Source organism: Balaenoptera physalus, assembly GCF_965194825.1.
Source record: "Balaenoptera physalus genome assembly, chromosome: 19".
NCBI lineage: Eukaryota > Metazoa > Chordata > Mammalia > Artiodactyla > Balaenopteridae > Balaenoptera > Balaenoptera physalus.
In genome coordinates this window covers 45,491,969-45,510,466 of record NC_138900.1, presented here as the reverse complement: position 1 = coordinate 45,510,466, position 18,498 = coordinate 45,491,969, and the positions used below count along the sequence as shown (strand labels likewise).

At 37.3% G+C, this 18,498-nt stretch overlaps 1 long non-coding RNA gene across 4 annotated transcripts in view; it reads left to right on the top strand.

Moving 5' to 3' along the window:
* The window catches only part of LOC309649485, a 274,375-nt gene that overhangs the window by 193,149 nt on the left and 62,728 nt on the right, over positions 1-18,498 (top strand). For 2 of the 4 annotated variants that reach the window (XR_014257137.1, XR_014257139.1), the window contains exon 3: positions 14,808-16,035. This is a non-coding gene — a long non-coding RNA (uncharacterized lncRNA). Of the gene's footprint in view, positions 1-14,807; positions 18,454-18,498 lie in introns of those variants that run through there. The other 2 variants (XR_014257138.1, XR_014257140.1) reach the window with 2 other exon arrangements.

Genomic DNA, 18,498 nt, shown 5'->3' with positions numbered 1-18,498 from the left:
GAAACCATTGGGTCATTCAAAGGTGGCCATTTATTTTTAAACCTAATTGACACTTCCAACGTACACAGAAATAGATTAGCTACCATCTATTTCAAAAGCACAAGATAACATGGGTCAAATGATCCTAACCTGAAAATAAGCTAAGATGGTTCCAGGGTAACTTCCAAGATGTTTATCATTTTTTTCATTATATAACCATGATTATATGATATATATATATATAATCTCTCCCAAAGATAAATAAAGTAATTAAGTGAATTTTCAGTTTTTAAATTTTGTGATCAAGATAGCAAATAATCAGATGCAATACAGCATGGAAACCTCAGTTTGTGGAGGTTCCAAGATCTGTGGAGAACAAAGCAAAGCAGATTAGAAGCCCAAATCAGGAAAATACCCAGCTAGTATAAAAGCATTTATACTATTTGAAGTGTGTGTGCATACATAAACATAAAATTACTGGTAAACCAAGTAAGTATGGTGTTAGATTTTATGGAGCTTATGTACTAGGGAGAGAGAACAGAAAAACAAATAAATGATTATGATTTTAGGTGCTTTAAAAATATTAAGCCAGGAAGGGTAAAGTCCTCTAAATTTTAGTGATCTAAAAAGAGAGATACCATGCAAAAGGTAGAGCATGCTTCAGTGGATGGGGTTATGCTAATGATGTACTTTGAAAAATTCATGATGTATTTTAGAATAGGCAAGGAATTTGATGTGATAAGGATGAAGGGCCTGGAGGAAGGATTAAGACAAGGCAAGCAGCTTAATGTAATGATGTAAAAGGTCTTATGTGATATTCTATAAGGTTAGTATTCCTACTGTGATAACAGGAAACCATTAAATGACCTCAAGCAGTGGAGTGTCATACCAACTTCATGTTTGGTAGTATCATTTTTGCCTACCCTATGGGGAAGGGATTTTGGGTAATTAGATGGGAGATACAAGACTGTTCGGTGCCTATTTCAAGCAGTTTGGATGAGAAATGATGTTTCTAAAACTGATCTCATACAGTAGGATAGAGGGTAGTAAATATACGTGAATTAGAATGACTCAGATAACCTAAACAATTGGATATAGAGTAAGACATAAATTTTTAAAGATAACAAACACTTCTACCCTTCTGCTAAAAGAGATTTATTGGCTGTTACATGTGACTACAGGTGCATACTAGATTTGGTGATACACCAACATAAAATCATGTGCCAAACAAACACATTCTCTTTGAATTACACGAAAAATTCTACAATAGCCTTGTGCAGAACTGTATTCTTATACTGGTTAGGAAGGCAATTTCCTCTCTTAGGACTACAGAATTCAAGGCATTTTTCATTTAAATTACTGTCCTTTGCCATAAAATGTTTCAGGAAATAATCGGCACTCTAAAAAGAGAGAGGTTTTTCTTTCTTTTTTTATTGCAGCATCTTCTAAGCACTGGCGCAAAAATTATATGCCCCATATAATGTGGTTGTTCTGACAGTACAGTCAAGTTAGATTAAGTGTAATAAACAAAAACTGTCACTAAAACTCTCAGCTTATACCATCTAATATTGTGTGAATACATTTTATTTCCTAACATTATGAAACAGCCAAGAGTATAATAAATTACTTACCTAAGCCCTTTGAGGATTTCTGCATAATTTACCAAAACAAATTGATTTTAGTGGAAAAGCCACTAATTTACATGGGTAGGAAGTGTTTTCCTTGGTGTGATGAATTTAATTTCAGTTTCCCTGTTTGTATGAATTCACTCCAGTAATTCATCACTGTTAGATTAAACCACAACTATGTTTTACTTGAGTAAGTCCCTAACACTCAATATATATGAATGAAAATAAATTGCCTTTATAGTATGGCTATATAATATATATTTTATATAATATATAAAATACATGATTGTTATCTTTTAAATAGAATAATTTTTAAAAAGATAAACAATGACATGTATAATTTTTAAATATGAGCAAAGTAGTTTAGTACCCTTATTAAGTTGTATTTCAAGGTTTGTTCTTAAAGAACAAAGAGATACACATTTATAGGGTGCTGGATATGTACCAACTTATGTCTTGGATATTTTACATTTGTCATGTTATTGTCCTTTCTAACATCTTTATGAAGTAGGATTTATTGGCCTCTTCTGGAAATAAAGGACTCTGAAGTCAGGAAAGGAAAAACTCTTAGCCTCTCCTTGTGTTATAATGGGAGCTTCATTGAGTCATGCCATCTGTCTCCAGTTACATGGCCTTTCTTTTCTCACATAATATACTGAAGTATCTGTCACTTAAGGTCCATGGCCCACCACTACACACATGCCATATTTATGAATACACACATATGTAGATGTACGTGGGTGTATGTACATACACACACATACCTTTTTTTTTAAGAGCAAACTATTACTTAGATTTCACAGAACATTCTTGGGGAATTACCCACCTTGAACACATTCTTATGACATATCACTTAAGACTGATGCCTTAAATTTTTACTCTAGTATAATACTAGCTATCTATTGCTAAAAACAAACAAAAAGCTAAAAGTTAGTAGCTTAAAACCACCAACATTTATTACCTCACACAGTGTATGAGGGTCAGAATCTAGGAGTGGCTTAACCGAGTGGTGCTGGTCTAGTCTCTCACAAGGTTGCAGTTAACCTGCTTGCTGGCTTGGCTGGACTGTAGTCATCTCAGGGTTTAACCACGGCTGAACAATTAACTGCCAAGCTCATCCACATGGTTGTCATGCCACAGTTCCTCGCTGGCTTTTGGCCATCAAACTCTTGTCCCTTGCTAAGTGAGCCTCTCCACCTCTCCAAAGGAAGCCTAAGTGTCCTCACAACATAGCAACTTGCTTCGCCCAGAGTGAGGGATCTGAGGGAGCTGGCTAGCAAGAGAACATCCTAGACAAAAACTGCAGTCTTTTATAACCTAATCCGAAGTGACAGTCAGTGCTGCTGTGTGCTATTGGTCACACAGACCAACACGGGTACAATGTGGGAGGAACTATACAGGTGTGAGCGCCAGCAGGCAGACATAGTGTGGCCCGTCTGGGAGGCTGGCTGCCACAGATATCAGGACATAGATTTCCACAGCAAAATAAAAATGTCACAGCTAATATCAAACAGGCCATATGAAGACAGCCTGTCTGTAAAACTGCCAAGGTCTTCAGTGGCTTAGAAATAACGTTGCTCTCTCCACATGTAAGATCTGGACAATTAACTTAATGCCACTGAAAATGTGTGATAATAGGTAATGTTAACTGTGGGACAAGCTGTTTTGACCTGAAAAGATCTAAGTGTTCCAGAGGCTATGTTTGAAACACTTCATAAAATGTGCTCCATCTCTTTGATCCTTTTGATACTCAGAGAACATTTTACATAATTCTGATGGTAAGAAGATTTAGCTATGGGATCAGTTCCACCAGCGTATCAGTGAAAAATGCTTTAGATTTCAGCTAATGTTAAACTTGATTACAGTAGTGTAAACACCCAGAGGGATGGAGGTGGCTATTGGTCTGGGTTCAAATTTTGCTTCTCTCCAATTTTCTTGAGCTTCTCCCCAATGCTTATATTTTCATAATGTCCATCCCATCTGTTCCAGCTGCAGGTGTCATTTCCAGTTTCATGGCTGGCATTAGAGAGGCAGTATAGTGCCAGCTACAACTTTTGATTTTATTAGGAAAGTAAAAGCTTTCCAAAAACAGCAGATTTCCAATTCTACCTTCTTTGCCAAGATTAAAAAAAAATACACGACAAGTAATAATGATAGCTTATACACATATAGCACTTACTATATGCCAGGCACTATTCTATGCGTGTCTTACATAATAACTCATTCAAATATCTACCTCACTGTAACCTGATGAGGCAGATGCTCTGGTTATCTTCTATTCCACAGAAGAAGGAGGGAAGTCATCTTTTACCCAAAGTCACACAGCTAGTGAGTGGGTGAGATGGGATTTAAACTCATGCATTTGCTTCCAGAATACCCACTAGAGAAATATGTCACCCCTCTCTGGCTGTAGAGAGGGTGGGGCTGTGTATAATAAGCTTTTTCCAGCCTTTTAAGTGTAGGTAGCAGGGAAAAAGGGTCAGAGAATGGGAGTTGGGTTTGCCAAACAATATTGTCTGCCACAGTATATTACCAGTCATGTGTCTATTAACCCTGTTTAAGGTTAGATTTTTTCATATATAGGATGGTAGAAAAATGCATCCTTTACTCATTTTAGGTCATACAATATTAGTCATTTGTAGGTCAACTAGGAGCTGCAAACTCTTTTTGCTGATTGTAATAATAGATATAAATTTTTCTAAGGTGCTATTCTGAAGAGAGAGTATAAATGAGAGATGATTATAATTCCTTAATTGCTTGGCAAATTAAAATACATGTACTTATAATTGCATCAGCTTTTACATTTTAAGTTCAATAAGAATTGATTTTTAGGTCTCCTTTCAATTTCTCACTGTATTTGCCTCTTGTCTCTAGTGTCAAGCATGGTGTCCACTTCGAAGTAACTGGACTAGTGAACCTTAAGGGACGTTTTTCCCTCCAGAAGGCTTTTGTCATATGTGCCAGTAGCAGTCCAACTACTTTCTTGCTGAGCTCTCATTATAAACATTAAAATGGATCTCCCCCTGGTTTCCAAAACAAGCACAGTGTCGCTCTTGCCCATTAAGGACACATTTCAAGGCATCTTCAGTATCTTCCAAATATCAATTGAATGGCTTTTGATGATATTATTAATTACTGGAGCAAGAGAGAAATTATGGGAAGCTGTATTAACAACAGAAACCAAGTTATTGGAATCTGCAGATATATATGTGCTCACTGACCTATACTGTTCATGTTAATAGTTGTGCCCTGACACTGAACAGAAGGCCTTACTGTCACAGAGTTGACATCATTAGGGCTGAGAAGTGATTAAATACTCAGAGGGAGATTCCCAGAACTCAAAAACAGTGATACATCACAGCCTCACCAGTTATTCTACTCATTCATATGTATGGTGGCATACAGACAAATTCAGAGTGGCCTTCAACTAAATAAAGAACATTTAGTGAGCTCCAATTTTATGCAGAATACTGCACTGCAAGAAGATATAAAACATATTTCCAACTCTATCTGGACCTCTGAGAATTGAGGAGTTGACTAAATCTTTACTGGTCAATGGATTGAGAATGAGATTAAACAAATGCAACCTTCTTTGGGTACCTATTCAGTCAAAAATTTACTGAGTGCCTCCTTTCTCAGGGCTTAGGTGCTCAGGATGCAATATAAGATGCAGTCTCCGTTCCAGGGCAGAGTGCAGAATCTAATAGGGGAGACAAACACAATTAAAACCATCTGAAATGTGTTATGTGAGAGAAATTCTTAAACCAGACTGAATGCTGGCAGGAAAGACATCATAGGTGCCATCATCCACCAGGGAACCCTCAGTTCCAAACATAAAGGTGGTTCTCAGTAAATATTTGCTGAATGGAAACATTAATAAATGAATGAAAACAAGGAGTGAAGAGCATACTACTGGGGCATAGGTTAGGAGCATTTATTTTAATATTTGGGGCAGTCAGAGAAGGCACATAAGAGAAGAGTGATGGCTGCCATGCCTTGATAGACAGGATGAAGTTACCCAGATGGAGAAGTGCAGGGAAAGCAACCAAGGCTGAGAGAAGGCATACACCAGGGCACACAGTTGACAGAATCCCTTCTGGGTTCAAGAAATTAGTTCCATTCCAGAAATTAGTATTTCTATCTCAGCCTGAAAATAATGGACTAGGTATTCCCATTATATATAAGAATGAAATATAAATAATTCATAAATAATGATGTACATTAACAAAGGGGTTTGTTTTTGTATGAGGTTATAAATAGACAGAGATATTTTCTAATCAGAGAGTAAATAATTTCTACTTTTCTTTCAGTTAACCTTCATCAGATTCACACAGAACACATCATTTCAGGATGAGGGAAAGGCTGAGTAATTATGGATATTATGGTTGGGGATGTTTTAAACTGCCAGCGACTATTTAAAATATTGAAGGTCAGAGCGTATTTCTTTAGTCCTTTGCATATTTAGAAAATCACTTTAATCCTGTTGAATAGATTGCCCAGTGAATATTTGACTATCTCCCCAAAACAATACCTATTATAATCTTTATCAAAAATATGTCTTAGACACTTAGCAATAAAGGTGTCAAACAAAGGAACTTTATTTATTTTTAACATCTTCATTGGAGTACAGTCGCTCCACAATGGTGTGTTAGCTTCTGCTCTACAACAAAGCAAATCAGCTACACACATACACATGTCCCCACCTCTCTTCCCTCTTGCGTCTCCCTCCCTCCCACCCTCCCCATCCCACCCCTCCAGGTGGTCACAAAGCACCAAGCTGATCTCCCTGTGCTATGCGGTTGCTTCCCACTAGCTATCTATTTTACGTTTGGTAGTGTATATATGTCCATGCCACTCTCTAACTTTGTCCCAGTTTACCCTTCCCCCTCCCCATATCCTCAAGTCCATTCTCTAGTAGGTCTGTGTCTTTACTCCCGTCTTGCCACTAGGTTCATGACTTTTTTTTTTTTTTAAACATCTTTATTGGAGTCTAATTGCTTTACAATGGTGTGTTAGTTTCTGCTTTATAACAAAGTGAATCAGTTATACGTATACATATGTTCCCATATCTCTTCCCTCTTGCATCTCCCTCCCTCCCACCCTCCCTATCCCACCCCTCTAGGTGGTCACAAAGCACAGAGCTGATCTCCCTGTGCTATGCGGCTGCTTCCCACTAGCTATCTATTTTACGTTTGGTAGTGTATATATGTCCATGACACTCTCTCACCCTGTCACATTTCACCCCTCCCCCTCCCCATATCCTCAAGTCCATTCTCTAGTAGGTCTGTGTCTTTATTCCCGTCTTGCCACTAGGTTCTTCATGACCTTTTTTTTTTTTTTTTCCTTAGATTCCATATATATGTGTTAGCATACTGTATTTGTTTTTCTCTTTCTGACTTACATCACTCTGTACGACAGACTGTAACTCCATCCACCTCATTACAAATACCTCCATTTCATTTCTTTTTATGGCTGAGTAATATTCCATTGTATATATGTGCCACACCTTCTTTATCCATTCATCTGTCGATGGACACTTAAGTTGCTTCCATGTCCTGGCTATTGTAAATAGAGCTGCAATGAACATTTTGGTACATGACTCTTTTTGAATTATGGTTTTCTCAGGGTATATGCCCAGTAGTGGGATTGCTGGGTCGTATGGTAGTTCTATTTTTAGTTTTTTAAGGAACCGCCATACTGTTCTCCATAGTGGCTGTATCAATTTACATTCCCACCTTTAAATTGCCAACAATGCCTATTAGGTTTCCATGGGACTGGGGGCAATGGACCATAAAACGATAAATAACAATAGGTTCAGATTGGTAAGGAAATCACAGTTTTACAGTGGGTGTGAAGGGGTTGAGGATAGCATCGCAAAGCCAATTAATGGCAACATATTATAATAACTTACATCACAGATAAGTGTAAAGGGCTAAAGCAGTCATAAAGACTAAGGCACAAATGATCTCTGAGAGAATCAGGGAAGCCTTCAGAGAAGACGGGGTATTTAAATTATATGGAAGAGTACGATGTCCAGAAGAAGAGAAAGGAAAAGACATTATCAATTAAAGACTACTGCACATGCATAGGATGAAAGCAGAGAAATGCAAATATTCAAGAGGAGTTAGTAATATGGTTTGGGTGGACTGTAGGGTGTTTGAAAAGAAGCAGTAGAAGACAGGCACTGGAATTTGCAACATGTATCCGCCTGTGATGGTTTAGGTATAGCAATCCTTAGAAGTAGAAGTTTAATAAGGTTTGTTTTAGTTCTCAGAGCCTTTCAGTATCTCACAGGTCTTCTCGTTGTTAAAGTCTAGAAAGACATGATGCATTCATTTCTGCAAGTTTAAATCAATCATGTTTGGACTGATACTCAAGGAAAGATGGTAAGGTAGATTGATCTAGTCCTCATAGAAGCCAGATCACAAACATGGAATATGTTGGCCACTGGAATCAGTCATATTAATTTTCTCCAAGAAGAGTACTACATGATAATACTGAAAAAAATTGCAAACTTGCTAGTATTTTTGATACAGATATCTAAGCATGAAAATGTTAGGAATAACTTTCTAGGTAAAAAGAACCACCTATAATAACTTAATCTGCACAAGACTTCTGCACAGACATATAATAAGATGGGTACTGGCAGAGTGCTGTGTTTATTTAGCTGTGGCCTTATAAGGAAACAATCATTTGCATATTTCTCTCAATTAAGTATTATACTGACATACTTAATTAAAACTATAAAGGGCACTGACAATATTTCATTCTTTTAATGAAAGAGGAGACATATTATACAGTTCAGACTGTCTCCCTATTTAATTTTCCTGACTTTTTACTGCTCAAACTGTGCTACTTCTATGAATGTTGTCAATTAGGATGAAAAGAAGGAAAATTAAAGTCGCTCTTGAAAATGCACTTGTGTTTGTTTCTGGAATCTGTGTACATTCAGAAAGTTGTGATTTGCATATTTCATGTATAATTAAGCCCAGGAAAAGCAAACACTAGAGAGGCTAAGGCAGTTTCACACTTTACCAGCATCTTCTTTGTCATTATTGGGAATTCATGTCTGAAGATGTGGTCCCTTCTTCAAAAACCTTACGTATCTTTTCTCTGAGAAAAATACTGTAAGGAATTTTTTTAAATTTCTACTTTTTGAATTTAATTACATTTATGGCTATATATTATGTGACGGTGCTGAGGTAACGTGTGTTGAGATAAAGTGTAACAAAATGTACACTGGACTTGGATTCTAGAACCTTGAGTTTGAATCACAGTGCTTCCATTATATTTATGAAAGGTTTCTACAAGTCACAGCTATGTCATCAATAAAATGGAAATAATGGCACACAGTCCATTGACTGTAATAACAAATGGAGAATGTCAACCACATAAGGTACATGCAAGCACTTTGTAAACTGATACACATCAAACAAATATAATAATATTTTTCTGAGATTGCAATCTCATCAAATCAAGAAGAAGACAAAATAAAGACTGCTGCCCAAAAGAGGCTTACAAGTCTAGTGAGAAAGACAAGTAGGTAAGCCAACATAATTCAAGTAGAATGAAATGTATAATATATTAGAGAAATAAAGCAAGTACATAAATATGGCCAACCTGACTACAGCTCATTTTGCTTCTGTGAATGGATCTCTTTGGAATAAGACCATCGGGGACAGATAAAGACAAGAGGAAGAAAAATTTCATTCCCAAGGAAGAAATCAGGAATGTTTTCATTTGAACCCAGGATTAAAGAAAGAAAAAAAAAATGGGATTTTAATATTTTCAGAAAAGTAAATTTGTAGCTCCATCATCCAACGATATTAGCAGCAAGTTTTTACATGGCTGCTTCTGGTTTTGTGTCAGCTCCGTTTTGAACCGCTGTGAATAGTTAACTATAAGACATTTTCAGTGAGCTCCACTAAGAAAGAAAAAGGGATATTCTTAGACTGACTCACTGACTCTGTCTCTGTCTCTCTCTTTTTCCCTCACCCCCAACCTTTGTCTCTTTCTTATCTCACTGACATGCACACACGTACATATACCAATTATTTTTAAGGCATAAATTCTCTATTCTAGAAGTGCAAGATGGGACAAATATTGGCTCACTGGTGAGTTTAAAGTTCTTAAGGCAACAGATTGAGTGCCACATTTTTCAGCTAATCAATACCTGCAGGGGATTTATTTTAATTGCGTAGCACGCATTCCATTTTCTCCTTACTTGGCATATCTGGGTGCAGTTGACAGGCTTTCTTAAACTGAATTGAACTTTGGACTGTTGACCAATGCGGTTCCTTCCAAATAAGATTATATGATGCTACTATCATGTTTGGCCCATCATGTATGTGTGTAATAACAGCATGGCATGTTGTCATATCCTTCAAATGATCAGTCCTGATTGGGACTAGGGATGGTCTCTAAGGCACTACACAAGAAAAAGTTACCCTACTCTATAATCTGAGAGCTAAAGTTGACAACAGATATCCCATGCAAAAAGGCAAGGAACAACACACACAAACAAATCCAAACATGAGTGATAACCTAACACATGGAATCAAGAACATGAGCAGTTGCTGAAACTCATAAGAACTGAAGTCAACACGTGAGACAAAACTAATAGACAAGTATGACGACAGTGCTGAATTATCCGTAGCTTTCACCTGCATGAAGAATTGCAGTTTGAGGTTAGCGAGACCATGTCTGTGTTTTGCAGTACTTTGTCTGCTCTGGGGAACAGACAAACCATAATTGAACCAGCTGGAGTTTTCAAGCAACCTTAAAATGGTTTTCACCAACACTGAGGCCAAGTTGTTCCAGATGTGGGAAGGGGGACAACCTCTCCAAAGCTCCTAGAATTTGTTCTTCTTACCTAGAATAATTTTGCCTCTATTCCAGGTGAAGTTACTACAAATTCAAGGGAAAGGGTCTAACAGATGATGTTAGTGGTTGGAGTGTGAAATGGATTGGGCTCCTTGGATCTTTAGGGTATGGCCATCAACAGCAGCAGCACAATAGTCATTGAGCAGTTACTATGAGACAGGTATTGTGCAAAGTGCTTTAAAGAAACAGTTCAGGTACTACTCCCAGAAAAGCCATGAAGGAGCGTCTACCACTAGTCTCATTTCATACATGAGAAAACTCAGGCTTTGACACATCTTCCTACGGTCAAACAACGAAAAGATTTTATTGAAAGAGTCAGAATCCAGGGCAGTTTATGTTCTACAATGCTATACAGTTAGCTATTTGGTTATTTGATAATTTTGAGGGCTTTGATATGAAAATGTAGAAGGAATTCTGATATGACACAGGCTTTTTGAGCTACCTCAGATTCCATAACCCAACCCCCGAGTTCATAAGTTCCCACGTGCTTCCTTTGCCTTCGCTGGCACCTCAGGTTCCCATATCATGTGCCAATGTGTTCTGGAGCTCTATGGTGCTACACAGGGGTTCTGCAGGACAGTTTACAATTTTAAGCAATACATTTTACAATTTTAAGAAATACTTGGCATTTGTTAGACATCTCCCAAACTATAAATCCTAGGTAGTTCACGATTTGAACATTAGATTATTCTATATTTTTTTTTCCACACAGCCCTGCAGGATGAGGGAAGCTAGCAGGGGGCAATGCCAAGGGAATGGGCCCTGGAGGAGAGGATGGAAACTTTTGCCAGTGGAGGAGAATTTACATGATATATTGAAAAATTGTGTAGCACACATCATATTAGTAATTAATTGTGATTAGTTAAGGATGAAATTGTAACGTTATATTCTTTTTTTAACATTTTTATTGGAGTATAGTTGCTTTACAATGTTGTGTTCATTTCTACTGTACAGCAAAGTGAATCAGCTATACGTATACATATATCCCCTCTTTTTTGGATTTCCTTCCCATTTAGGTCACCACAGAGCATTGAGCAGAGTTCCCTGTGCTATACGGTAGGTTCTCATTAGTTATCTATTTTATACATAGTATCAATAGTGTATATATGTCAATCCCAATCTCCCAATTCATCCCACCCCTCCCTTTCCCCTTGGTATCCGTATGTTTGTTCTCTACATCTGTGTCTCTGTCTCTGCTTTGTAAGTAAGATCGTCTTTCTTTCAATTTATATGTACTTTTAAAAATGAACACTAAGCTATTAGGACATAAGTACTTACTGTTTGACCTAACTGTGCAATAATATGAATTGTTAGATATTTCTTCTGGCATACAGGCACCATGAAAAGATTTCTGAGACAAGGGCACTGAAACTGAGAAAGGCTGGCAACCTGTGAATGACCCTCATTCTGGGTTTCCCAAAGCTGAATCTTTGGGCCCCATGTGTCAAGTTCTATCCAGGCAGAACTGCCTTCATTACTTTTAGACTTGAATATAAATCACAGTCATAAGTGGCCACCAAAGGTCATATGATACAACTCAGTGCAGTGTACTCCATTCCCTGTTGGGTAAACCTTGGCCAGTGGTAAGTGGCAGGTTGCAATAGGGCTATACAGATAAATTCCTGCTACTTTTCTCTCTTCATGGACTCCACAAGGTGTGTTTTTTTTTTTTCTTGTAGCCCTTCAAAAGTTATGCAACCTAGATGAGCACACCCAGTAAGTGAACTGCTGTGTATCCTTGAAACTCACTGTGAGGAGGTAGCCCAAATACAAAGGTATCACACTGCACAGCTTCACATCTTTTCTTGATTCAGTTTTCTTTCTCATCACCCTTACTGCCCTGGTTTTGAACCTTACCAATATGGTGTCAGCAGTGTGATATTTCCCCAGTCTTGCTGTCTAGATGACCCAGGCTAATATAGTATCATTGTTCACTTCAACCAACAAAAGAACCGTGTGACTTAATTGACAGACATTAGACTGTAGTTTCTCAAGATACTAGGATCAGAAAAAATGTTTGGATGTTTCCCCCAAATTTTCTTTGGGAAGATCCCCAAATTTTCTTTGGGAAGATTCCCAAATGCAATATTTTATCAGTCCTTGGAATCTTTCCTAAAACATCCACACTCTCATAGACATATCAACAAATTTAAATAACATCAAGCTGACTACATTCTAAGATATCTCCGTTTTAGTTTTTTGAAAATCTTAACAATACAGTCACTATATGGCTATTTGTCTTAAGATTAGTGCATTAGTGCATTAAAAATAATCAAATGGATCAAGTTTCAAGTTACTTTATTCTTCTGACTTTAAAGAACATTTTAGTTTTGCCAGTAATAGAAATGTCTGACTGAATCCAAAAGGAAAGCATGTAGCATTTGTTCAGCTATCTTTTCACACTGGTAACCAATGTAGGCATTAAAGTATGTTATTACATTGATACTCAAGACTGCCTTATGAAGTAGGTACTATTTTATGAAGGGCAGCACTGAGGTCAGAGCTTGTAAGTTGTACAGTGCTTCAAAATAAACAGTTTGGTTTCACACCCTGGTTTATCTGAATATTTCAAGACAGGGTTATAAAATGAGCACTTTTGGAGTTATTGAAAGATTGCAAACTTTGAATTATTAATAATCTGCTTACACAACTCTAATAGCCCCAAATGATAAATTAGCTCATTCATGATATTGGAATTCAGTCTGCCACACAGGGCAAAAAAGATACAGATGCACTCTCCTTATTCATTGCTCCTACTGAGTTTCTCCACACTGAACATTCCTACCGACTTCTGAGGCAGTGAACACAGAGAGCATTAAAAGGCCACAATATCATCTTGCTTTACTCCCTGTTGTGCTAATCTGAACTCCCTTGAAGCTCCTGTGAACTCAATATGAGCTCAAAGTTGAGTTCAACTTCTCCAAGGGAAAGACTGTGCTGAGAATCTGGATCCCAGTCAATGGTTCTTTCTGTACGTCTTCCCAGTGGAGTTCATCTACTTAAAAGTTTGAAGTCAATATTTTTGAGCTTGAACTCTTCAATCGTCAGTCAATATGTTTCTTTTTTTCTTCGATAAAAACACCCTTCTAAACTGAAGTGCTATTGCAACAGCATTTATCCTCAATTCTTTTGGAATCCAGTTTGGTTAATGATCCTGACTTAAAAATCATCACTGCTAACAACCACTGATGTTTTACTCTTCACATTTCAGCTTTCATGAGAGTTTAAACATTTTGATCACCCAGCTGGCAATAAAAGTTCTCATTACAGATAGTGACTGGATTCTCAGACTTTTGTATGTTGATCTACTCTGGTCTCTGTCACCAAAGTCATTAACACAGTGTTTAAAGTTCATTCTCTTTTGATTGTCAAATTTGGTAAAAATGAAATTTTTATAGATAATATTCAATAAATTGACACTTTTTTTAAATTGAAGCATAGTTGGTTTACAATATTGTGTTAGTTTCAGGTATACAGAAAAGTGATTCAGTTATCTATTGATCGATTGATCTATTGATCTATCCTTTTTCAGATTCTTTTCCATTATAGGGTATTACAAGATATTGAATATAGTTCCCTGTGCTATACAATAGGTTCTTGTTATTTATCTATTTTATATATAGTAGTGTGCATCTGTTAATCCCAAACTCCTAATTTATCTCTCCCCCACCTCTGCTATCCCCTTTGGTAAGGATAAGTTTGTTTTCTATGTCTGTGGGTCTATTTCTGTTTTGTAAATAAGTTCATTTGTATCATTTTTTTAGATTCCACATGTAAGTGATATCATATGATATTTGCCTCTGTCTGACTTACTTCACTTAGAATGATTATCTCTAGGTCCATCTCTGCCAAGTGAGGACACAGTTAAGAAGACAGCTGTCTGCAAATGGCATTATTTCAGTATTTATCATGGCTGAGTGATACGCCATTATATATATTATATATACACATACATATACATACATACACACACACACACACACACACACACACACCACATCTTCTTTGTTCATTCATTCATCTCTGACATATTCTTTTTGGCCATCAGGTAAATCCCATTGACCATCTTCAATAATGGGTGTATGCTCTCACCATTCCTCTCTCATATCCTCTAACTATGAACATTTCTTTCTTCTGCTTTTGGATTCAGGATGTGATGACGTTAAAGCAAAACAGATTAATTTATTCCATGATCAGCACATTGACATATGGTAGCTATGTAAGTGTCTTGCATGAAATAGCTGTTCTACATACATACAGGTGTCATAATTATCATGCCAAGTATTGTTCCTTTTATTTGCTTATTTTTTCCCCCAGAGGCAGACATGGTGCAGGGCCCAACCAGCAAGAGAATGAAGTATCTTTACAGCACAACTGGCTAAGAGGAAAAAAGTCTACATTTAAAACAAAATGAAACAAAATAACAACCTCCTCACCCCACCTCTACCTTGCAGAATTGTCCTGACAAAAATGACCCACAGAATTTAAAAGAAAAGTGATGTTATTGAAATTACCACCATATGAGTTGCACTCTTTGGGACATATGTTTGCTCAGATGTAGTCAGCTTCATTGTTCAGCCATTGTGGAAACAAGGTGTGTTGGACTGAATGTTTGTGTTCCCCTGAAGTTCATATGTTGAAGCCCTAACCCCCAATGTGATGCTATATGGAGGTGGGGACTGTAGGAGGTAATTATGTTTAGATGAGATTGTGAAGGTGGGGCTCCATGATGGGACTCGTGTCCTTACAGGAAGACAAAGAGACCAGAGTTCTCTCTCTGACAAATGAGGACACAGTAAGAAGATAGCTGTCTGCAAGCCATGAAGAGGTCCTTCATCAGAATCCAACCAGTCTGGCACCAGGGTCTCACATGTGCAGGCTCCAGACCTGAGAGCAATAGATTTCTTGCTGTTTAAGCCACCTAGTTGATGACACTTTGTTATGGCAGCCCGAGCTGACTAAAACATAAGGTACTGAGGGTAAGAAAGCACAGTGTGGGCTCATGGAAACCTAACATGTTGAGCATTGTGCTACAATTCCAAGGACTCATGGAACGTCCAGCGACCTCAGGAGCAGATGCATATTTCTCAACCAGACACATTAAGAATATGGGTTCTAGGGACTTCCCTGTTGGCACAGTGGTTATGCCTGCCAATGCAGGGGACACGAGTTCGAGCCCTGGTCCAGGAAGATCCCACATGCCGCGGAGCAACTAAGCCCATGTGCCACAACTACTGAGCCTGTGCTCTAGAGCCTGTGGGCCACAACTACTGAGCCTACGCGCCACAATTACTGAAGCCCACATGCCTAGAGCCCGTGCTCCCGAGCTCCACAATGAGAAGCCACCACGATGAGAAGCCCGCGCACCACAACAAAGAGTAGCGCTTGCTTGCCGCAACTAGAGAAAGCCCGCACACAGCAACGAAGACCCAATGCAGCCAAAAATAAATTTATTAAAAAAAAAAAAGAATATGGGTTCTAGATTGGACCGCCAGAGTTCAATCCTGCCTCTTCCACTGTCTGTCTAGATCTGCAAATGGAGTAAGTAAGTTAATTTTTCTGATCCTCAATTTCCTTAATGTTACCTTTTATTATTATTGTTTTTGTGAATCAGTTTTTATTTATATCTGCTTTTCTCTATATTTTTAGTCTCCTTTTCTCTTGTTCAGTTTTCCTTCTTTTCTATGAGTCTAACATACAGAATAGTTCAGGAAAAAATACTTTTTGTTAATTTTATCAGGTTTCATATAGAATATTTCCATTATGCAGATTTTATGTACAGATCCCCCATAGGTTATCAACCTATACGCCCAATCTATACATCACTGCCTTAGTTATATTATAAAACATGGTCCACCAAATTGAATTCATGATTGGTAGAGCCACATGGCAAAAAATATTATGTCCTACACCCAAGGTATTTACTGCCTCTGATCATTTTCTTTAGGAGTTAGACCAGAAGTTAGTTGGAACTTCACAGCTGCCTCCCACTGTAATCATCAATCCTGCTGGGCGACAACTACAGCCATTGCAGATTTTCAACACACTGATTACAGTACTGAGCAGAAGTTACACGGTCTTCTCTCAGTATTATTTGCCAAACTTTGTTAAGAAATAAGAACTATGGGGCAGAGTCTGGATATATTGATATTTTGAAAAGGGAGACATGGAGAAAATAATGGTTTAGGAGGAGGAAATGGTAATAAAGATAAAGGTTAGTTAGTTCCTCTCGAAAAAAACTTACAACAAAACATGATAGGACTAAGCACAGAGCAAGGTGGCCATTATGCAAACAGCTGTGTCAATCCGTGAATCAATGCCTCTCCTGGGACCAGGTCAGTACCAGGCAAAATATTTGTTTGTGAGAGAGACAAAGACTCTGTGTTTGTGTGTGTGAGTGTTAGGAGAGAGACAGAAAGGGGTAAAAAAGACAGTTTGCCTCTGGTGCTACCCATAGAAACTCGCCAAAGAGCTCAATTGCTTTAGGTCCTGTATTTGCTTCCTATCTATGAAATCATTTTTAAGAAGATGGGAAAAGCTAGCATCTAGGAGCTATGTTAAAAATGAGCATCTTTATAAAATAAATAAGCCATGGGGATTTAAGGTACAGCATGGTGACTACAGTTAATAATACTGTATTGTATATTTGAAAGTTGCAAAGAGTAGATCTTAAAAGTTCTCATCACAAGAAAAAAATTGTAACTGTGTAGTGATAGATGTTAACTAGACTTATTGCGGTGATCATTTTGCAATATATACAAATAGCCAATCATTATGTTGTACACCTGAAACTAATATAATATTACACATCATTTATACCTCAGATAGACAGACAGACAGAGGCATGGACTAAAATCTAATGCCTCCATTAAACAAAATTAATTTTGCTTAAATGCTAAAAAACAAAAATGAATATTAACATATTCTGTGCTAACTCCAGTAATTTTTCTTACCTGCATCAGATTGATTTATTTTCTATCTCCATTCATCAAATATTTTGTAGTTACTAACATCAGATAAACATGGAGATAGAAAGATAAGTAAGGCAATATTTCATAACTCAAGTCACCAAAGATGATCTTATGAGGAAGGCAAACTTGCGATGATTTAGAATAATTTCATTGAGGAATATACAGGATGCTATGGGATCATGTAGCAAAGAAACCCTATCCTGTTTGAGATCATACATGTTGGTGACATGACTGCATAGATTGTTTTCCCAAGACATTTTTTTCCCTGTAGTTGATTCATTCTTATTTGATCACATGAGTTTGGATGGCCAAAATGAACAGGCTTAGTAATCATTTCAAGGGTGAATAAATAACTAAAATAGATTTTAGTTCTTTAGCACTTTTCATACATAGATATTGGAGAGGGACGCATACATTTCCTCCACTGGAATGTTAAGTAGATAACTAGTTGGGGCTAACAATGGCATCTTAGTGAAGTACACAGGTTTTCTTTTAGAGCAACATAGAGGGATCCAGAGGAGAGAGAAACAGAGAGAGAAGCAGAATAGAGAGAAAGAAGTTTGTACCATACCAAGTCTAATTTGAGATAAACTCATGATTGTTCCATTTTCCTTGTACACTGAGCTGAGCCTCAGTTACTTTCAATCACAAGAGTTCTAGCTGATACAACATTAGGACATTATCATTAACTAAATTCCAGACTTTATTTGTATTCACTAGTTATCCACTAGTATCATTTTCCATTCCAGGATCCAATCCAGAATACCATACTATATTTACTGAGCTTTTAAAGGACACTATAAAATATGTCAAAAGCATTCAGGGATAAGATATCATAGTCAAATTATTATTATTAACCCTCCCCTTATCCAAGCTCTCAGGTTCCTTTTAATCACAGCAATATGAGATTTCAGTGCCAAATTCTTTGATGTTCTTTGTCAAAGTTATAAGCAAATATATACACTTACAAATAAAATCAAAGTTATTTCAAACAGCTAATTATTTATTAACCATCTGTTAGTTAGTGTTAACGATTA